The sequence below is a fragment of the Dioscorea cayenensis genome, chromosome 19 (genome assembly GCF_009730915.1).
Source record: "Dioscorea cayenensis subsp. rotundata cultivar TDr96_F1 chromosome 19, TDr96_F1_v2_PseudoChromosome.rev07_lg8_w22 25.fasta, whole genome shotgun sequence".
Taxonomy (NCBI): domain Eukaryota; kingdom Viridiplantae; phylum Streptophyta; class Magnoliopsida; order Dioscoreales; family Dioscoreaceae; genus Dioscorea; species Dioscorea cayenensis.
In genome coordinates, this window is record NC_052489.1 from 17,122,011 (window position 1) to 17,142,194 (window position 20,184).

The following is a 20,184-nucleotide window of genomic DNA, read 5'->3' on the forward strand; positions in this document are numbered from 1 at the left end:
ATTACTCCACAAGAAAATGGGATGATTCTTACAACCTAGATTGTAGGTGTTGCTATATGGATTCCCTTGATTTCTCATCACATTACCCACAAAATCCACAGCCTCAACTGAAGATGCATCACCATTGGAGATTAGGCAATCGGAGGGAGCATGTCCTCCACAACACCCGGTGCAAGTAGTCACGGCCGCCACTCTATTCGAAGTTAGAACATCTAACTTCTTACTCAATGATTCCACTTGAGCCGCCAATGAAGTTACTGCATCTATCTCATGGAGCCCGGCCACCTTCTTCTTTTCCCTAGCATTCCATTGGTTGCTATTTAACCCCATTTCTTTAATTAATTGACGGGCCTCACCAGAGGTCTTGCTACCTAAGGTACCTCCTCCCGCCGCATCTAAGAGTTGCCTTGTACTCGGATTCAACTCATTGTAAAAGGTCTGAACAATCATTCACTCCGGGAATCCGTGATGCGGGTACTTTCTCAGGAACTCCTTGAACCTTTCCCACATCTAAAATAGAGACTCCAATTCCAACTGTACAAAGGACGAGATCTCATTCCTAAGCTTTGCAGATTTTCTAGGAGGGAAATATCGGGCAAGAAAAGCTTCTACCATCTCCTTCCATGTGGTAATTGATGCTTTAGGTAATGAGTATAGCCACTGATTCGCTCTCCCCTTTAATGAAAATGGGAAGGCTCCAAACTTGATGGCATCCTCCGTCACCCCGTTTATCTTGAGGATATCACACACCTCGAGAAAATTCTCTATATGACTGTTTGGATCCTCATCAGCCAAACCATTAAACTATGCGGATTGCTGCAACATCTGGATGAATGCCGGCTTCAGTTCAAAGTTCTGAGCTGTAATCGGGGAACGTACAATACTCGATTGTGTCCCCAATACTAAAGGTTTGGCATAATAGGATAATGTCCTTTGTTGCTCATTTTGTTCCGCCATATTATCCGACCCTTCAACTTCAAAATTGAACAATCTATCAACCTCGCACTCATATAGAATTACAATGAGTTCTAGGGATTCCAAGTGATAAATCCTCTTCCTATATTTAGACTTAACACTTTGGTCCAGGCGAAAAGTCCCTAGTCACAATTAAGCCTTAGATGCTAAAATCACTTCAACACTTCAATCCATTGCACTCGCAACTAAGCCCCAGCGGAAGATCATCCCTTAGCCCATTCACTCTACTATCACCGCAAAGAACTCAAAGAATTAGAGGTAGAATAAATCACACCGGAGGGGAAAGGGGACGCTCCGCTACCTCTCGACTCATCCTCTCAACCCTCTCTAATCTAGCTTTGTCTAACTCTCGTGGTGTGTCACTCAGTCACAAGGGTTACCAACAAGAACTCTCAACCCTAGTGTCACTCAAAAGGGTGTATTCATATAATCAATGCATTCAAGATTGGAACTCATTAAAAACATCAATTAATGGAAGCATAATAAAAAAGGTTCAAAGAAACAATTACATTCTAGGGTTCACAATCCAAGTACCCACTAAGGGGTTTAGCTGTCTGTGGAGCTAATTACAATCAATGAAATCGAATGTAAAAACAAAGAATTCATAGAAAACCCCCTCAATGGTCATGACGAAGGTCTTGTGGAGAGTCCTCTACTCATCCAAGGGTTCTTTTGTCTGGCCTAGGATACACCTCGCCGGATCGATGCCGACAAAAGCTCTCCCACTAACCTTCTTCCAAATGGAGCACGATGTCAAAGCTGTAGAACCTCTCCTAATCCCTGGCTAATACCTCTCAAAACTCTAGCTGCAGCCCTCTCTCAAGTTGGTGAAAAGATGGAGAAAAGAATCCTCAAATAGTGGCTGAAATCGACCTTAAATAGGGCTGGAATCGGGTTTCCACATGCCCATGTGAATATTTCACACGGCCCGTGTGGAATTAATGCACGGGCGTGTGGAATTTCCATATGCTCGTGTGGCTTCTCTGGATAACTCCTTCTTCGGCCGTCTGTGAACAGTACCTACTATAGTATTTTGCTGTAACCATGCTTTCATCGAGGCAACGTAAACGGGCACACGTTTACGTCGTAGATCACTTTGCTTCTTCAATGAACGGCCGCGTTGGTGGAGATCTTGTTACACATGCATAAGCCGGAATACTTAGAATGTGACTACCTCTGTGCCCCTCCAAATCATTATGCTAGCTTGAATACAAGGAGGTTGGCACACATTCTAGCATCTTGAACCTGACTTATGTCTTCGCGTTTGAACCTTCTCAAGATTTCCTCCAAATGGTGCACTCACAATCTACATTGGCTTCTTTCTATAAAATTAGGCTTCACAACCCTATATGCATGAAAGTAACATAAATACACACATCTTAGCGTTAAAACCCGATAAAAGTAATGCTCATCATAAAGAAAGAACACTTCCTATTCTTATCACACAAGCACTTATCATCCATCTAGAACACATCAAGTTTTGCAATCACAATAAGCAATCACAACTATGGTCATTCATACACCAAGTTTTACCAAACCATCTATGCAAATCAAACACATCAAGTTATGCAATACAAGATTTAACAGTAGGATCCAAAGAACCCTGTAGAAATTAAAAACCATTAGTCAAAGAATACAAAACATTGTAGTTCAACACCCCATGGTACTGTGGATGGTTATCCCCTCATGGATGAGTACAATAACGAAGAAACAATTGAAAATCTAGAGAAACAAGACATGATTCTCCCCTTTCTAAGCAAGATGATCTTTCTTGGTGCTAACCTACTTCTCTTGTGCCTCCAACTCGCCCTTGATCTCCCTAGATGCTGTGGTGAAGCCTGATCTTTGATCTCATCCAAGTCCTCCCGGTGGAAAAAAGAATCCCTGAACAAAGATGATCTCAAAACCCTAGAAATCTGGAGTTTTATGGTCATTTTTGGGCTTTACACGGTCTGTGCAGGGTCGTGCGAGGACTGTGTCCTTGCTGTGGATTCTGAGTGAATCAGGCCTGGAATATTCAGCCGATGTGACACGATCGTGTCATGCCCAAACCATGCCTGTGCACGATAGTGCGAGGAGTTTCCAGATTGTGCTTCTCCAATTTAAAAGAAACTGTCTTCAGGCTGAGATTTTCAAAGGAACGCACTGTCAAAAGACTGTGTATCGCCTAAAGGAATGATCATGCTTGAATACTTTCTTGTTCATTTCCAGGATGGGGTATTCAGGGGGATAGCGCACACTCGTGCGTTGCCTATATCAGTCTTGATACTTTAGCAGAATCTTGATTCTTCTACTCGATTACTTCCTGAATTCACTTCAATTTGCTTCGAGCCCCTAGTTTCTACACATGGAGCAAATATACCCAGAATAGCACCTCAAATGGATAAAATTGTGCTAAAAGACAAACAAATGAATGGAAAGAGGGTGAGTAAATATGATATGAAATGCATTCATCATCCACCATTGAGATTGATTTAATCAAGTTAAAAGTTCTTCTAAAATCATATTTCACTTTGAAACTTGTCAATGACATCATTTAGGACAAGGGGACAAGTCTTATGCTTAAATATTTTTCACTTCAAATGAAGCCAAGCAAAAGAAAGAAAAGAAAAGAAACAAAAAGAAAAGAAAAGAAAAGAAAAGCATAAAAAAAACAACATCAAATATGAAAGAAAATAATGCCAAGTATGTTTTACTTTGATGCTTATAAATCAAATAAGTTAAATCAATTACATGAAAGGTCATAACTCGATGATGTGTAAGTTAAAGTTCAAAGCATGGGAGAGTCAAGATGTAAGAAAATTAAATGAATGGTGAATTAACTATGAAGTCTCATAACATTAAAAGTAAGAGAATCAAAGAGACATAAAAGTAAAAGACTTAAAGGCTTCACAAAAATGACATGCGGAAGTCTTCAGGAAACAATATCTAAGGAAATCAACTTCATCATACTCGAATATTATGAGATCACAACTTAAGATCTGAATGATGCTCAAGATGCAAGCTCAAAAAAAAAATACAAGAAGGTCAAAGTCAACAAAGTCAAAAGAGACATTTAAGCATGATTTTTGGTGAAAGAGCCCTGTGAATCGAAATCTAATGGGCTCAAACCATGTGAAGATAGAAGAAAATTAGGAAATTAGTGTTAGGAGAACTAGATTCCTAGTTTTTTTTATATTTTGGTTTATTCTTATATACTTTATGTTTTGCCCGATAATTTCTCATTTCACAATTCTTCTTAATTAGAAGTTCCAATGACGTTGTCTGGGATAATTAATATTAGCGGCTTGCCCCTAATAGTAGTCATGAACCTACAATATCTTGAAGTTAAAAAAAAATAATTAAAATTTGATTTGTGATCTACTTATTTTTAATCAATCGATCCTAATTAAAGGCTGGGTAAGAAATGAGGACCCCACAAATTCTTTCATGCCCAATGCGGACCCGACTTCTCTCCCTTCTTTGAAACAAAGTGTGAATGAAAAATTAAAAAAGAAAAAAGCTAAAACAAATCAACTAGTTTTATTAATGTGATGTTTTCTTTTCTATATTTTTGTAATGGCATCAACAAACATCACCAACAATTCTACTGCTTCATGCACCATTTTCATGGGGGAAGGCACTTAGGTCAAGCTTCCCTATGCGTCGGTTTGCACTGGTCCTGTTGGTATGGTGTTAGAATGTCAATTTTATAATGAGCCCACCACCATCGCCAACTGGCTTTCACATCCCACGGTTGCCATCAAAGGGATGTCATTTGAATGTGCTACCACCTGCTGAGGTAAAGATGATTTCTCTATTGCTAGAACATCTGTGTTCAACAGACTCACTTTTCCAAAGAGAGTTATGAACATGAAAAGGAAGAGGATGAAGAGGAGTTTTCATTCACCATTATGGTTGAAGGAGAAAAGAGTGGCATCTTCATGAAGCCTAAGGTGATCCAAACAATACCCTTCACAAAGGGGTATTCAAGGTTGACCAAGAGGATGATGCCCTCGCCTATAGAGAAAGTAAGTTTTGTTTCATTCAAAGCCTAAAGGAATTACTCATCAAATTCATTTACAAACTCCTTTGAACCATTGCGAATGGTAAAGAAGAACTCCACAATAGCTGAGCTTTACTCCCAACAAAAGGACATGAGGAAAGAAGGCAGGCCACTAAAGTCTCACTATTATAAGGAGACTTTTGTGAAGAAGATCTATAACAACTATACTTCTTACAGAAAGTTGAAAATAGAGAAGATGACACTGAAAGAGTTCTACCTAAGAAAGAAGAAGTTAATCATGGAGTTATAGGCTTCTATGTTTAATAGACTTGCCTTACCAAAGAAGCAAGTATATATGAAGCTAAAGGAGACACAAGTAAACACCCTCAATTTCTTGCTCAAAGTTCCAAAGGACGAGAAAAGAAGATTAAGAGAAGGAAAACCCCATGGTACATACCATATGAGTTATCATTGAATGATCAGAACATCCGGCTAAGCCAAAATGTCCTCTTACTAGGCTGAGAAAGAAAATGACAACCGACACGAGTAGCCTTCCAGAAGATGATCTCAATCAAATATTACAAGAAAAAGGAAAAGCCATGTCCCAAGAAAAGTTCTAAACTTATCCTAGGAGGACAATGACTCAAGTGATCAAGAAGATGACAACCTTGTCTTCACTTCCAACAGAGATCCAGTGTTTGCAAAAATTAAGAAGAAGTTGAATCAATGTGAGAAAGAGCACATATCCATAATGCACACTATTGCATCTTTAACAGATGCGATTTCTGGCTTAAGTGATCAAAGTCCAAAACCTATTTCAATATAATTCAAGAAATTTGCATAAGCACGCCCCATCGGACCAAGTTGTCCAAGAAGAAGATGATGATGAGGAAGAAGTCCTTGGACTACATAAACAAGGTGGGACATCAATAGCTCCTGAGCTAGCATTACCTCGATAGGAGATCCAATAGATGGTGGTTGCTGAGTTGAAACAAGCTAAAGGGGGCACATTGACAAGTCATGGTGATAAATCATACCAAAGCTTTCATGATCAAATTGCTTACCCTAAGGGGTATAGTGTTCCTAAGTTCAAGCAATTCTATGGCTTAGCGAATTCAGATCAACACTTGGCTCATTTCATAACAGCTTGTGGAGATACAAGTAACAATCAATCTCTTTTGCTACACCAATTTACCGCTAGCCTAACAAGAGTCACATTTGAATGATATGCAAATTTCAAACATGGCAGCAAATGAAAGATGACTTTAGGGTTTGATTTGGTGGAATGACTGATAAAATTACCATAGCAGATTTGGCCAACACAAGGTAAAACAATGACGAGAAGGTTATTGAATACGTGATGAGGTGGTGCAACATGAGTATCAAATGTGAGTAACCACTTGATCAAGTGCAAGCAGTGGGATTGTTAGTGGGAAACATCGATAACTGGATGGCACCTTTTCTTAGTTCATCTAAAATCCACACTTTTCAAGACTTGATCTCTCAAGTGAAGAAGCAGGATAGGACTAGTATAAAGATGCTGTTCATGATTCAACCAACGAGGGTGGATAAGGAAAAGCCAAAGAAGCCAAAAGTTGGAAAACACATGGCCTTTGTGACTGATAAAGTAAAGAAGTAGACAACACTACCAAACAACAACAAACCAAAGCCACCTACACTTGGGGGTGGAAATGAACCAACTAATTCTTCAAGTTCTATTCAAGAAAGGATGAGAAGAAAATATTCTTTTAGAAGGGACAAAGTGATGAAGATATTTAAAGATGCATTGAAGGTGGATCTACAGTTGCTAGAGAGCAAGCAACCAGAAGAACCAGATAAGAAAGATCATTTAAATTTCTATCCATACCATAGAATATTGGGTCATTTGATCAAGAATTATTATGTGTTCAAAAACTGGATTGGTCGGCAATATCAAGAGTGGATTATCACTTTATCTAAAAGTGTATTGCTCAATCATCAGCTGAGCAATGCAACTATGTTTTTGTCACATTGAAAGGAGAACCTTTATGGAGGCAAGACATAGGCGGCATGTCATAAGATACGCAAGCTGAAGAAGGCCCTCAAATTCCTATGGAGCCTGCTATCAAGTGGAGGAGAGCTCCATGGTATTAGGAAGGCTTATGGGAAATTTTTATCTCAAAGAAGTCAAGAAAGATGTTAAAAAAATTAGGAGAGCTACCTGGTATCAAGAGGCGGAGAGCTCAAGACCCTAATGAAAAGCCTAAGAAAAAAAACAAGAAGAGTAAAAAGATGGATAACATGAAAAGTAAGCAGAAGCAGATGAAGCCCCTAATATTCCATCATAAGAAATCGATTATTAAAGGGTATATCGATTCATAGGAAGATTACCACCAGAGAAAGAGAGCTTTAATTACACTATGGGATTATTTCCCTGATGAGGGTAAGGAGCTACTCATGCAATTAGATGAATATCAAGATGTGGAACCCATGATTGAGACTTGTAGAGTCATTACTTGTTATGAAGAAAAGACATATGTTGATGTCGATGATGAAAATGAGCTTGAGCTCTACTACTTAGATGTAGATGATCCTTTATAGGAATGGGGGTGGGGCGGGCGGGCGGGAATGGGATCCCCGTCCCCATCCCCGATCTCCACGGGGCCGGGATTCCCCGGTTAAAATTTCACATGGGGGAAAAATCCTCCCCCGCTCACTCCCCCGCGGGGATCCCCGCCCCATGGGGAATCCCCGCCCCGTGCAAAACATTAATATAAAAATTTTCTATAAATAACTATAATATTTCTAATGCATTTATATTACACATGCTAAAGATGCTATATACAATTGAAAATAAAAAATATAATGTATGATGAAAAAATCTAGACAAATGGATATTTGAATAAAAAAATATAATGCTTATATGTAGCAATACATGGATATTTGAATAAAAAAAATCTAGACAAATTACAATTACCTAATTATCCAATTCATTTAAATTAAATAAATAATTAGTTTTTATGAATATTAGAAATTTGAAAATTAGAAGTTTGAATTTTAATTTTGTAGATTTATTATATAATAATTTTATTAAAATAATTTAAGATTTTATTAAATAAATATGTTTTAATGAAATATATAAATTTAAATAGTTAATAAGTTGTATGAAATAATTGTGAGTTCCATAATAATAACTAAAAATATTAACAAATAAATATTTATTGATTATATATATATATAATATTATGTTAATGTTGAAATAATGTTTAATAAGTATATTAAAAATATATAATATATTCTTTTGGGGAATCCCCGCGGGGATTCCCCACGGGGTTCCCCGCGGAGAGCGGGGCGGGGATCCCCGTGGGTCGGGGAGACCATTCCCCGCCCCCGCCCGCCCCGCTAGGCGGGGAGGAATTTTTGTCCGCTCCCCACCCCGCGGGGGGGATGTTTCGGGGAATCCCCGCCCCGCCCCCATTCCTAATCCTTTACCTGAGTAGCTATATAATCAACATGTGGAACACTATGTCAGTAAGAAGCAGAGAAAGAAACAAGCTTTTAAAGAAAGGGTTTGAATGGCGAATGCAAGGTTACAGGAAGCTCCATCACAATCTTCTCAAACAGGCCAACACTATCCAAAAGAGAGACCAAGAAGAGCACCCACATATAAGATACTCAAAATGGTGATACCATATAAGGAGATTCCATCTTTTATCCAAAAAGGTGACATATGACCTCACTCATCAAAAGCCACATGTTCCAGATAGTGATGTTCCTTGGAACAAGTCTAGGCCCATAGATCCTATGAGTACTTCCTTCAATCAAAAGATATACATCAACAATATAGTGAAGTTCGAAGAACCGACATGGAGGAAGGAAGAGTATCTCAAGCCCTCAGTAATATTAAAGGTGGGAGCTTGCCATAAGAAAAGATAAAATTCAATAATTATTTCAGAAGATGGTTGAGAAAGAGGTGTTGACTCTAAAGAAGAAAGGGGATGTAGTAGCAGACATAAAGGATCATCCTAAGTTTTGCCATTTTCATTGTTTGATAAGACATGTACTTGAAGATTGTTATGGTTTTAGGAGCTGGTTGCATAAAGCACACGTCTGATGCTATACACTTACCTGAAGAGTACTTTGATTCATTAGGCACATGTTATGCCCTGACAATTAAAGAAAGATGTGATTATAGGTGTAATCGCCAAGATGAGCACAATGAGCCTCTCATGATTAATAATGTGTAAAGGTTTCTCAAGCAGTAATGTGGGACAAAAGATAAAGGAAATGAGAAGGAGATTGATATAAATAAGGACATCGCGTAGTCACAGAAGAGCTCTACTTCCAAGACACAAGATTATAATGTTGGAGCTCACTGATAAGTGCTCGTGCGATAAGAATACAAAGTGTTCTTTCCTTGTGTTGAGCATTACTTTTCTCGGGTTTTAACGCTAATATGTGTGTAGTTATGTTACTTTCATGCAGTTAGGGTTGTGAGGCCGAATATGAAAGAAAGAAGCCAATGTGGGTCGTAAATGCACCAATTTGGAGGAAATCTTGCTAAGGTTCAGACGCGAAAACATAGGTCGGGTTCGAGATGTGAGAATGTGTGCCAACCTCCTCGTATTCAAGTTAATATAACTATTTGGAGGGGCACAAGGGCAGTCACATTCAAGCATTCCGACTTGTGCATATAGAACAAGATCTCCACCAACATGTCCATTATTGAATAAGCAAAGCGATCCACGACGTAAACGTGTGCCCGTTTGCGTTACCTCAATGAAAGTATGGATTTGGGAGTATTTCGGGCCGATACTGTAGTAGGGTACTGTAGCAAAACGTTAGCAAGAATACTGTACCAGCACTGTTCACAGCCGGCCGAGAAAACAGGAAAACAGAGAATCCACACAGGCATGTGGAAATTACACACGCCCGTGTGAAAAATCCACAGGGGCGCTCACACGGCATTCTTTTCTCCATCTTTTCCCCAACTTGAGAGAGGGCTGCGGCTAGGGTTTTGAAAGGTATTGGCTAGGGCTTTGGAGAGGTTCTACGGCTCCGACATCACGCACCGTTTGGAAGAAGGTTAGTGGGAGAGATTTCGTTGGCACCGATCCGGCGAGGTGTATCCTAGGCCGGACAAATGGACCCTTGCGACGAGTAGAGGACTCTCCACAAGACCATCGCCATGACTAACGAGTTGGATTTCTATGGATGCTTTGTTTTTACATTCGATTTCATTGATTGTATTTAGCTCCATGGAGATCTAAACCCCTAGTGGGTACTTGGGTATTTCTGAACCCTAGGATATATTCATTTCATTGAATCTCTTTATTATGCTTTCAATTAATTGATGTTTATTGTGACTTTTAATCTTGTATTCTTGATTGTATGAATACTCCCCTAAAGTGACACTAGAGTTGAGAGTTCTTCTTGGTAACTCTTGTGAGTGAGTGACACACTATGAGAGTTAGACAAAGCTAGATTGAAGAGGGTTGAGAGGGTGAGTCGAGAGGTAGCGGAGCGTCCCCTTTTCCCTCCGGTGTGATCTATCCTACCTCCACGTTCCAAGAGTTCTTTGCAACTATAGTAGACTGAATGGGCTAAGGGATGACCTTCCTTTAGGGCTTAGTTGCAAGTGCAACGGAGTGAAGTGTTGAAGTGATTTTAGCATGTAGGGCTTAATTGTGGCTAGGGATCTTTCACCTGGACCAAAGGGTTAGGTCTATATATAGGAATAGGGTTTATCATTTGGAATCCCTAGAGCTCATTGCAATTCTATACGAGTGCGAGGTGTTGAGATTGTTCGATTTCTCCTCTGGGACATATATAGAGTTAGGCATGTTTGACCTTAGATTTGGTTCTATACAATTAAGGATTTCCATGACTCACTATTGCATTAATTAGGAAGCATAATAGAGGTTTCTTGCACTTGAAATGATTGTCCTAGGCTGAACAATATCCGAGTACCCCATCTTTATTGATTGCCTTACCTTCTCCTTTACTTGTGCTCTCTTTCTTGTTGTTTTTACTCTTCAGAATTGAATCTTGTCACCCATATCACTATTCATCTTCCGCATTAACTAAGAAACAATTTAAGTGTTTTTATTCCCTACTCTCTGTGGATACGATACCCACACATATGGGATTATTACCCACGCATATACGGACGTGTTAAGTTTTTGGCGCCGTTGCCGGGGAGTAGGCGTTTAGAGTTACTTTGCACTTTGTTTTTCTTAGCTATTCATTTATTCATTCTATTTCATATTTTCTTATTCTATCATCGTTCTGATTTTGTTTCCTTTCTTTTGGTGCAGCTCCAGGTTATGACCAGAGGGAATCCCTCCATACTGATTGAAGGAGATCCTGAGCTCGAACGTACACTTAGAAGAAAATGGAAAGAACTAGTGCAAGAACAGTCTAATCTAGGTTATTTGGAAGTAGAAGAATCTGAAAACATGGCAGAACAGAATGAGCAGCAGCGGACATTATTTGATTATGCCAGACCTTCAGTATTGGGGTCAAAATCGAGCATTGTGCGTCCCCCGATTACAGCTCAGAACTTCGAGCTGAAGCCGACATTCATCCATATGTTCAACAATCCGTGCAGTTCAATGGTTTGGCCGATGAGGATCCAAACAGTCATATAGAGAACTTTATCGAGGTGTGTGATATGCTGAAGATAAATGGGGTAACTGATGGTGCCATCAAGTTGAGGGCCTTCCCATTTTCATTGAAAGAGAGAGCGAAGCAGTGGCTACACTCATTACCTAGAGCATCAATTACCACATGGAAAGAGATGGTAGAAGCTTTTCTTAGCCGTTATTTCTCTCCCGGATAGTCTGCAAAGCTTAGGAATGAGATCTCATCCTTTGTACAATTGGAATTGGAGTCTCTATTTGAGACGTGGGAAAGGTTCAAGGAGTTCCTGAGAAAGTGCCCGCAACACGGATTCCTGGATTGGAAGATTGTTCAGACATTTTACAATGGTTTGAATCCGAGTACAAGGCAACTCTTGGAGGCGGCAAAAGGAGGTACCTTAGGTAGCAAGACCCCCCGGTGAGGCCCGTCAATTAATTGAAGAAATGGGGTTAAACAGCTACCAATGGAATGCCAGGGAGAAGAAAAATGTGGCCGGTCTCCATGAGATAGATGCAGTGACTTTGTTGGCGGCTCAAGTGGAATCATTGAGTAAGAAGTTAGATCTTCTAATTTCGAATAGAGTAGCGGCCGTGATTACTTGCACCGAGTGTGGTGGAGGACATACTTCCTCCGATTGCCTGATATCTATTGGTGATGCATCTTCGGTTGAGAACATCAATTTTGTATGTAATAGCATGAGGACTCAAGGGAACCCATACAGCAACACCTACAATACGGGTTGGAAGAATCATCCCAATTTCTCGTGGAGCAACTAAGGTCCACAAAAGGCCATGGGGCCACCGGGTTTCCAACAACAAGGCCCAAATGTGGAAAACAGAGTTTCAGGTTTGGAGACCCGAATGACCAATTTGGAAAAATCCATAACTAGGTTTGTGCAATCGTCAAAAACAAGGTTTGAATCAGTTGAGGCTACACTTCGCAACCATACCGCCTTCTTACATAATCTTGAAAATCAAGTGGGGCAGATTGTGAAGTCCTTATCGGAAAGGCCACATGGAAGTTTGCCGAGCAATACCGAGACCAACCCTAGAGAGCATGTGAAGGCAATCACTTTGAGAAGTGGTCGTGAGGTCAAGGGTAGGCTTCCGAGTGAGAAGCCAAATGAACACGCACCCGAGGTTATAGAAATTGAAGAGGGAACAAGCAAAGAGAAGGAGGTGGCACCTCCACCTTTCAAGCCAAGGATCCCTTATCCCTCTAGATTGAAGAATAACCAAGGGGATGAACAGTACAAGAAGTTTCTGAGTTTATTTAAGCAACTCCACATCAATATTCCTTTTGTTGAGGCATTGGCCCAAATGCCTAAGTATGCCAAATTCTTGAAGGACTTGTTGACCAACAAGAGGAAGTTGGAGGAGAGTGCTTCAGTGATTTTAGATGCGTCTTGCTCGGTGGTCTTGCAAAAGAACATGCCGAACAAGAAGAAAGACCCGGGAAGCTTCATCATTCCGTGTAATATCGGCAATCTAGGTGAAGAAATGGCATTGGCGGATTCAGGGGCTAGCATCAACGTCATGCCATACACCTTCTCTCAAAAGCTAGGCTTGGGCGAGCCTAGACCTCCTCGGATGACTTTGCAACTTACGGACCGAACGGTGAGACATTCGAGAATTTGGAGACGTGCGTGAACCGAACAATTTGGGTGAACCATTTCAAGGCGGTCTCAAGCCCGACAATTCACCCTCTACCCTCAAGAGATTTTGCTCATCATGTTTCCAAACCATGGGTAAGAGGGTAACTTTCATCTATGAGCCCCCATGTGGTAAGACAAGGTATGTCAAGCTAACTGACGATGTTAAGCAAGCGCTTCTTGATAGGCAACCCAAGTGTTTACTGTTTTCTTAATTTGGTAGTTTAGTGTTGTTTGAATAAATTGTTGAGTGTTGATGTCTTGATGTTTTATATTTCTGCTGTGTTATTATCGTGGGGTTTCAAGTTCATTGTGTGTTTTCATGTGAATTTCGTGATGTTTTGGTCGTTTGAGCTATTTCTCATGTTTTTCACTAGTATAAATTACATATTGGGGTAGGCTCTGAGTGTGTAAACATGCTCAGAAAATTTTCTGCAGAGCCTGCAGAGTTTTCTAAGGATCCAAAGAAAACACACGGGCGTGTGGAATTAACACACGCCCGTGGTTTTGTATTGCGAGCTCATCCAGAGAAAGCACAGGGGCGTGGACTCACCCCTGTGAACGGCCATGCGATCATCGCATGCCCATGGGTACTTTTCGTATTTAGTGTTGAAATTTCCCATACTTATAGAATACACTCTTTGTATGCTTTAGTGAACCTAAGGCCAAGCACTTCCAATATTTCCTTTGTCTGTGCTTTAATGTTTTAATTTTTGCTTGAGGACAAGCAAAAGCTTAAGTGTGGGGGAGTTTGATAAGTGCTTGTGCGATAATAATATGAAGTGTTCTTTCCTTGTGTTGAGCATTACTTTTCTCGGGTTTTAACGCTAATATGTGTGTAGTTATGTTACTTTCATGCAAGAGGGTTGTGAGGCCAAATATGAAAGAAATAAGCCAATGTGGGTCGTAAATGCACCAATTTAGAGGAAATCTTGCTAAGGTTCAAACGCGAAGACATAGGTCGGGTTCGATATGCGGAATGTGTGCCAACCTCCTCATATTCAAGTTAGTATAACTATTTGGAGGGGCACAAGGTCAGTCACTCGATGAAAGCATGGATTCGGGAGTATTTCGGGCTGGTACTGTACTAGAGTACTGTATCAAAACTGTAGCAAGAATACTATACCAACATTGTTCACAGCTGGCCGAGAAAACAAGAAAACAAAGAATCCACACTGGCGTGTGGAAATTCCACACGCTCGTGTGAAAAATCCACATGGGCGCTCACACGGGCGTGTGGATTCCCGATTCCAGCCCTTTAAAAGCCGATTTCAGCATTCTTTTCTCCATCTTTTCCCCAACTTGAGAGAGGGTTGTTGCTAGGGTTTTGAGAGGTTTTGGCTAGGGCATTGGAGAGGTTCTACGGCTCCGACATCGCGTGCCGTTTGGAAGAAGGTTAGTGGGAGAGCTTTCGTCGGCACCAATCCGGCGAGGTGTATCCTAGGCCGGACAAAGTGACCCTTGCGACGAGTAAAGGACTCTCCACAAGACCATCGCCACGACTAACGAGGGGGTTTTCTATGGATGCTTTGTTTTTACATTCGATTTAATTGATTGTATTTAGCTCCATGGAGAGCTAAACCCCTATTGTGTACTTTTGTATTTGTGAACCATAGGATGTATTCGTTTTATTGAATCTCTTTATTATGCTTTTAATTAATTGATGTTTATTGTGAGTTTTAATCTTGTATGCTTGAGTGTATGAATACTCCCCTAGAGTGACACTAGGATTGAGAGTTCTTCTTGGTAACTCTTGTGAGTGAGTGACACACTATGAGAGTTAGACAAAGCTAGATTGGAGAGGGTTGAGAGGGTGAGTCGAGAGATAGCGGAGTGTCCTCTTTCCCCTCCGATGTGATCTATCCTACCTCCACATTCCAAGAGTTCTTTGCGGCCACAGTAAAGTGAATGGGCTAAGGGATGACCTTCCGCTGGGGCTTAGTTACAAGTGCAATGGAGTGAAGCGTTGAAGTGATTTTAGCATATAGGGCTTAATTGTGGCTAGGGATCTTTCACCTGGACCAAAGAGTTAGGTCTATACATAGGAATAGGGTTTATCATTTGGAATCCCTAGAGCTCATTGCAATTCTATACGAGTGCGAGGTGTTGAGATTTTTCGATTTCTCCTCCGGGACATGTATAGAGTTAGGCATGGTTGACCTTAGATTTGGGACTATGCAATTAAGGATTTTCACGACTCACTATTGCATTAAGAAGGAAGCATAATAGAGGTTTCTTGCACTTGAAAATGATTGTCCTAGGCGGAACAATATCCTGGTACCCCATCTTTATCTATTGCCTTACCTTCTCCTTTACTTGTGCTCTCTTTCTTGTTGTTTTTACTCTTGAGAATTGAATCTTGTCACACATATCACTATTCATCTTCCACAATAGTTAAGAAACAATTTAAGTGTCTTTATTCCCTACTCTCTGTGGATACGATACACACTCATCTGGGATTATTACTTCGACACCCGTGCACTTGCGGTGTACACACATATACGGACGTATCACTCACCTGAAGAAATTCCAGCTCAATTAAATATCTTTGATGTATTGATTATGTTGCAAGAGCTCAGTGACACCTTAATCCATGTCTTGTAAAACTTAATAGAGTTCCGAGCTTATTTTGCTGAAGCTCATATAACATAAGCTCTTTATACTTTTGGTTCACTTATGATTAAGTTTTTAGAGATGGACTTGTTGTTGGGGATAAGGAAGCACAATAAAACCTTATATGTTACTGAGTCTTGTGACAGAACAAGACTCAACTAAATCCTTATTGATCCGAGCTTATCAGTAAATCTGATGACATTAAAGACTTTGCATACCTTGACTTTGGAGAAATATCTCCTATCACCTTAAAAGATCATTGTCTAAGGCTTCAACCAACATTCTCAAAATTGGGAAGTTGATGTCATGAGTAAAATTCCAAGTAAGTAATGCCGATGCCTCTTATTGAGCATTATTGGGAAGACCACGGTTGCATTAGAATTACGTAGTTCCTTCCATTTTACATTAGTGTTTAAAGTATAAAAAGGATGATAAACTGTGTCTTATAGATGGGGATATTCAGCTATTTGGTGTTCATAAAATCCACTATGACAATGCACAGTACTTTGTGGATACACCAAAAGGACGCAAGCTTTCGGTCGCCAAGGAAGATGCTCTCATGAAAATCATGAAGACCACCAAACTCACTTAGAAGAAGGTTTCATTTTTACCTCTAAGACAACACTTTGAAAGTGGCATGGAATCTTCAGAAGAAGAAGAAGATAATGAAGACATGTAAGTCACTTATCTATCTTCTTGCCTTCATAAGAGGAATTGGCATTTTGGGAGTGATGATTCTGATTGAGAAGGAGCTTCAATTTCACCAATTAAAAAAGAAGATGATGATGAAATTCCCTACAAATTTCTTTTTATGTTACGAGAATACCGGAAGACCACTACAAAGCTCCTGATGAGTTGAATGTTAATTCTGTAGAATAACTCATCATCTTCTATGTGTCTTCTTATCATCAGGAGGAGAGAGGGATCCTCTACTATAAGTCTAATCCCAATAATTTCAATGATGAAGATTTTTTGATGATCAAAACAATGGAAGATGAAGAACCATGGTCTTTGAGGATTCCATATTTCTACACTCCTTAGCTAAGAAGATTAATAAAACAAGTTGGAATTAGTTTGAAGTATTTGAAGGATAGAGTTCTTCTCTTTGAGAGACTTTGGCATATTTTCAAGTTTGCTATGCAAGGTCAAGGTTTGAGTAAGAAAGGCCTTGGATTTCAAGATGAATAAGCATATGAATATCTCATGGTTTAGCTATCGAAGCATTAGATACAAAGGATGAAGATCCAATTGAAGGAGCTCAATTGGAGAGTGTGTCAAGTATCCCTCCTAATTGATGCTCAAGGTTTATATAGGAGGCTTCATGCCATCTTAGTGTGGTCTCCATATTTTGGACGTAGACATCGGATGCTTCAATAAAGTTAGCTAATACTCTATGCAACTGAAGTGCATCCTCTCCGAGTATCTCATCCATTTGACATTCCTCTTGAGGTGCTTCCCAATATTGCCCATCACTATTCCACAAGAAGTATGGGTAGTCCTTTTCAATTGGGTGATATGTGTTGCAACAAGTAATGCTCTGTTGTTGTGAAGCAATAATTCTATCAACTTTTTTCACTCATAGCTTCAACTCGAGAATACAAAGCAATGAGCTGATTAATCATCATTTAAACTCCTTGCAAGAAAAAGTAAGACATGACAAAAAAAACAAATGAGAATGATGGAAGAATAAGAAAGTGTGAAATAGAATGAATGATAAATATAGCTAAAATATCAAAATGTAAAGTGCTTCTAAAATGCCTATTCCCTGGCAACGGCGCCAAAAACATGAGAACGCCACTTGCGTAAGACCCGCAAGTGCACATATTGTCGAAGTAATAATAAATCCCATGTGAGTGGGCATCGCATCCACAGGGAGTAGGGAATAAAAACACTAAGATTACTATTTAACTAAGCGAGGATGAAACAACGATTGTGTTGATAAAGTGTAATGAAGCAAGAATAAAAAAAACTAGAAAAAAAAAGACACAAATAAATGAGAGGTAAGACAATCGATAAAAATGCGATACTCGGATATTGTTCCACCTAGGACAATCGCTTCATGTGCAAAACCAATTATTATGTCTCCTAATTGATGCTCAATGAGTCGTGGAAATACTTTAACACATGGTCCCAAATCTAAGGTCACCAAGTTGCAAGAAGCTCTAGGGATTCCAAGTGATAAACCCTATTCCAATGTATAGATCTAACCTTTTGGTCCAGGCGAAAGACCCCAAGTCATAATTAAGCCCTAGGTGCCAAAGTCACTTCAACACTTCACTATGTTGCCTGTGCAACTAAGACCCAGCGGAGGTCATCCCATAGCCCATTCGCTCTACTATGACCGCAAAGAACTCTTGGAACGTGAAGGTAGGATAAATCACATCAGACGGGAAAGGAGACGCTCCGCTGCCTCTCGATTCACCCTCGCGACCATCTCAAATCTTGCATTGTCTAACCCTCATGATGTGTCAGTCACTCACAAAGATTATCAATGGAGACTCTCAACCCTAGCGTCACTCTAGGGGAGAAATCATTGAACAAGCATTCAAGATTGGAACTCAATTAAAGACATCAATTAAGAAAAACATAATAGAAGATTAATGAAACAAATACATCCTAGGGTTCACAAATCAAAGTACCCACTAGGGGGTTTAGCACTCCATTGAGCTTGTTACAATCAACAATGAAATAGAATGTAAAAACAAGTAATCCATAGAAAAACCCCTCGGTATTCGTGTCGCTGGTCTTGTGGAGTGGCCTCGTCCTCTCCAAAGGTCCCTTGTCAAGCCCAGGGCAAACCTCACCAGATCGGTGTCAACAAAAGCTCCCTCAATAACTATCTTCCAAGAGAAACGAGGTGTTGAAGCCGTAGAACCACTCCAAAAGCCTTGCCAAAGCCTCTCTAAACCCTAGCCGCCTGCCTCTCAAAAGTTGGAGAAAAGATGGGAAAAAGGATCCTGAAATCAGGCTGAAAAACGGCTTTAAATAGGCTGGAATCGGGCATCCACACAGGCCTATGGATGTTCCACACGCCCCTGTGGAATTTCCACACGCCCGTGTGGATTCTCTGAAATTCTGATTTTTCGGCCGGCTGTAAACAGTAACTACTACACTGAATTGCTATAGTGATTTGCTACAGTGATCAGCCACGGTACCCCTACCAAAAACACTTCCGAATCCACTTTTCATCGAGGCAACATAAACGGGCACACGTTTATGCCGTACATCGTGTCGCTTCAATAAACAGGTTCATTGGTGAAGATTTTGCTATTATTGCACAAGTTGGGATACACAAATGTGACTGCCTTCTTGCCACTCTAACTCATTGTAATGGCTTGAATACATGGAGGTTGGCGCACATTCACGTATATTAGAGACCCACTTGTGTCTTTGCATTTGTTGCTTCCAAGATTCCACTAAATAGTGCCTTTGATAAGTGCTTGTGTGATAAGAATGCGAAGTGTTCTTTCCTTATGATGAACATTACTTTTATCAGGTTTTAGCACTAATATATGTTCATTTATGTTACTTTCATGCATATAGGGTTGTGAAGATGAATGTTAGAGAAAGAAGCTAATGTAGATCGTGAATACACCATTTGGAGGAAATCTTGAGAAAGATCAAACGCGAAGACATAAGTGGGACTCAAGATGCGAGAATGTGTGCCAACCTCCATGTATTCAAGTTAGCATAATGATTTGGAGGGGCACAAAGGCAGTCACATTCGAGTATCCCGGCTTGTGCATTAATAGCGAGATCTTCACCGATGAAGCCGTTGTTGAAGAAGCAAAGCGACCTACGACGTAAATGTGCGCCTGTTTACGTTACCTCGAAGAAAACATGGATTCGGGAGTGTTTCGGGCCAGTATTGTAGTAGGGCACTGTAGCAATTCATTGTAGCAGGTAATGTTCACAGTCGGCCGAGAAAAGTGAATTCCAGAGAATCCACACGGGCGTGTGGAAATTATCCACGCCCATGTGGAAATTCCACGAGCCTTGTGGTGAATCCACAGGGGCGTGTGGATGCCCGATTCCAGCCCCATTTAAGGCCGATTTCAGCCTTGATTTCAACATTCTTTTCTCCATCTTTTCCCCAACTTGAGAGGGGGCATCGGCTAGGGTTTGGAGAGGTATTTTTTATGGATTGGGAGAGGTTCTATGGCTCTGACATCGTGCTCCATTTGGAAGAAGGTTAGTGGGAGAGCTTTTGTCGGCACTGATCCAGCGAGGTGTATCCTAGGCTGGACAAAGGGACCCTTGGACGAGTAGAGGCTTCTCCACAAGACCATCGTCACGACTATCGAGGGGGTTTTCTATTGATTACTTGTTTTTACATTCG

At 40.4% G+C, this 20,184-nt stretch overlaps 2 non-coding genes across 2 annotated transcripts; one reads left to right on the forward strand and one right to left on the reverse strand.

Annotated features, from left to right (window-relative positions):
- Positions 1–460: 460 nt before the first annotated feature.
- LOC120250792 lies at positions 461–567 on the forward strand. Its single transcript, XR_005533129.1, has one exon. It is a non-coding gene; the product is annotated as a small nucleolar RNA R71 (small nucleolar RNA).
- An 11,219-nt stretch (positions 568–11,786) lies between these two features.
- On the reverse strand, positions 11,787–11,893 carry LOC120250992. Its single transcript, XR_005533317.1, has one exon. It is a non-coding gene; the product is annotated as a small nucleolar RNA R71 (small nucleolar RNA).
- Between the last annotated feature and the right edge of the window lie 8,291 nt (positions 11,894–20,184).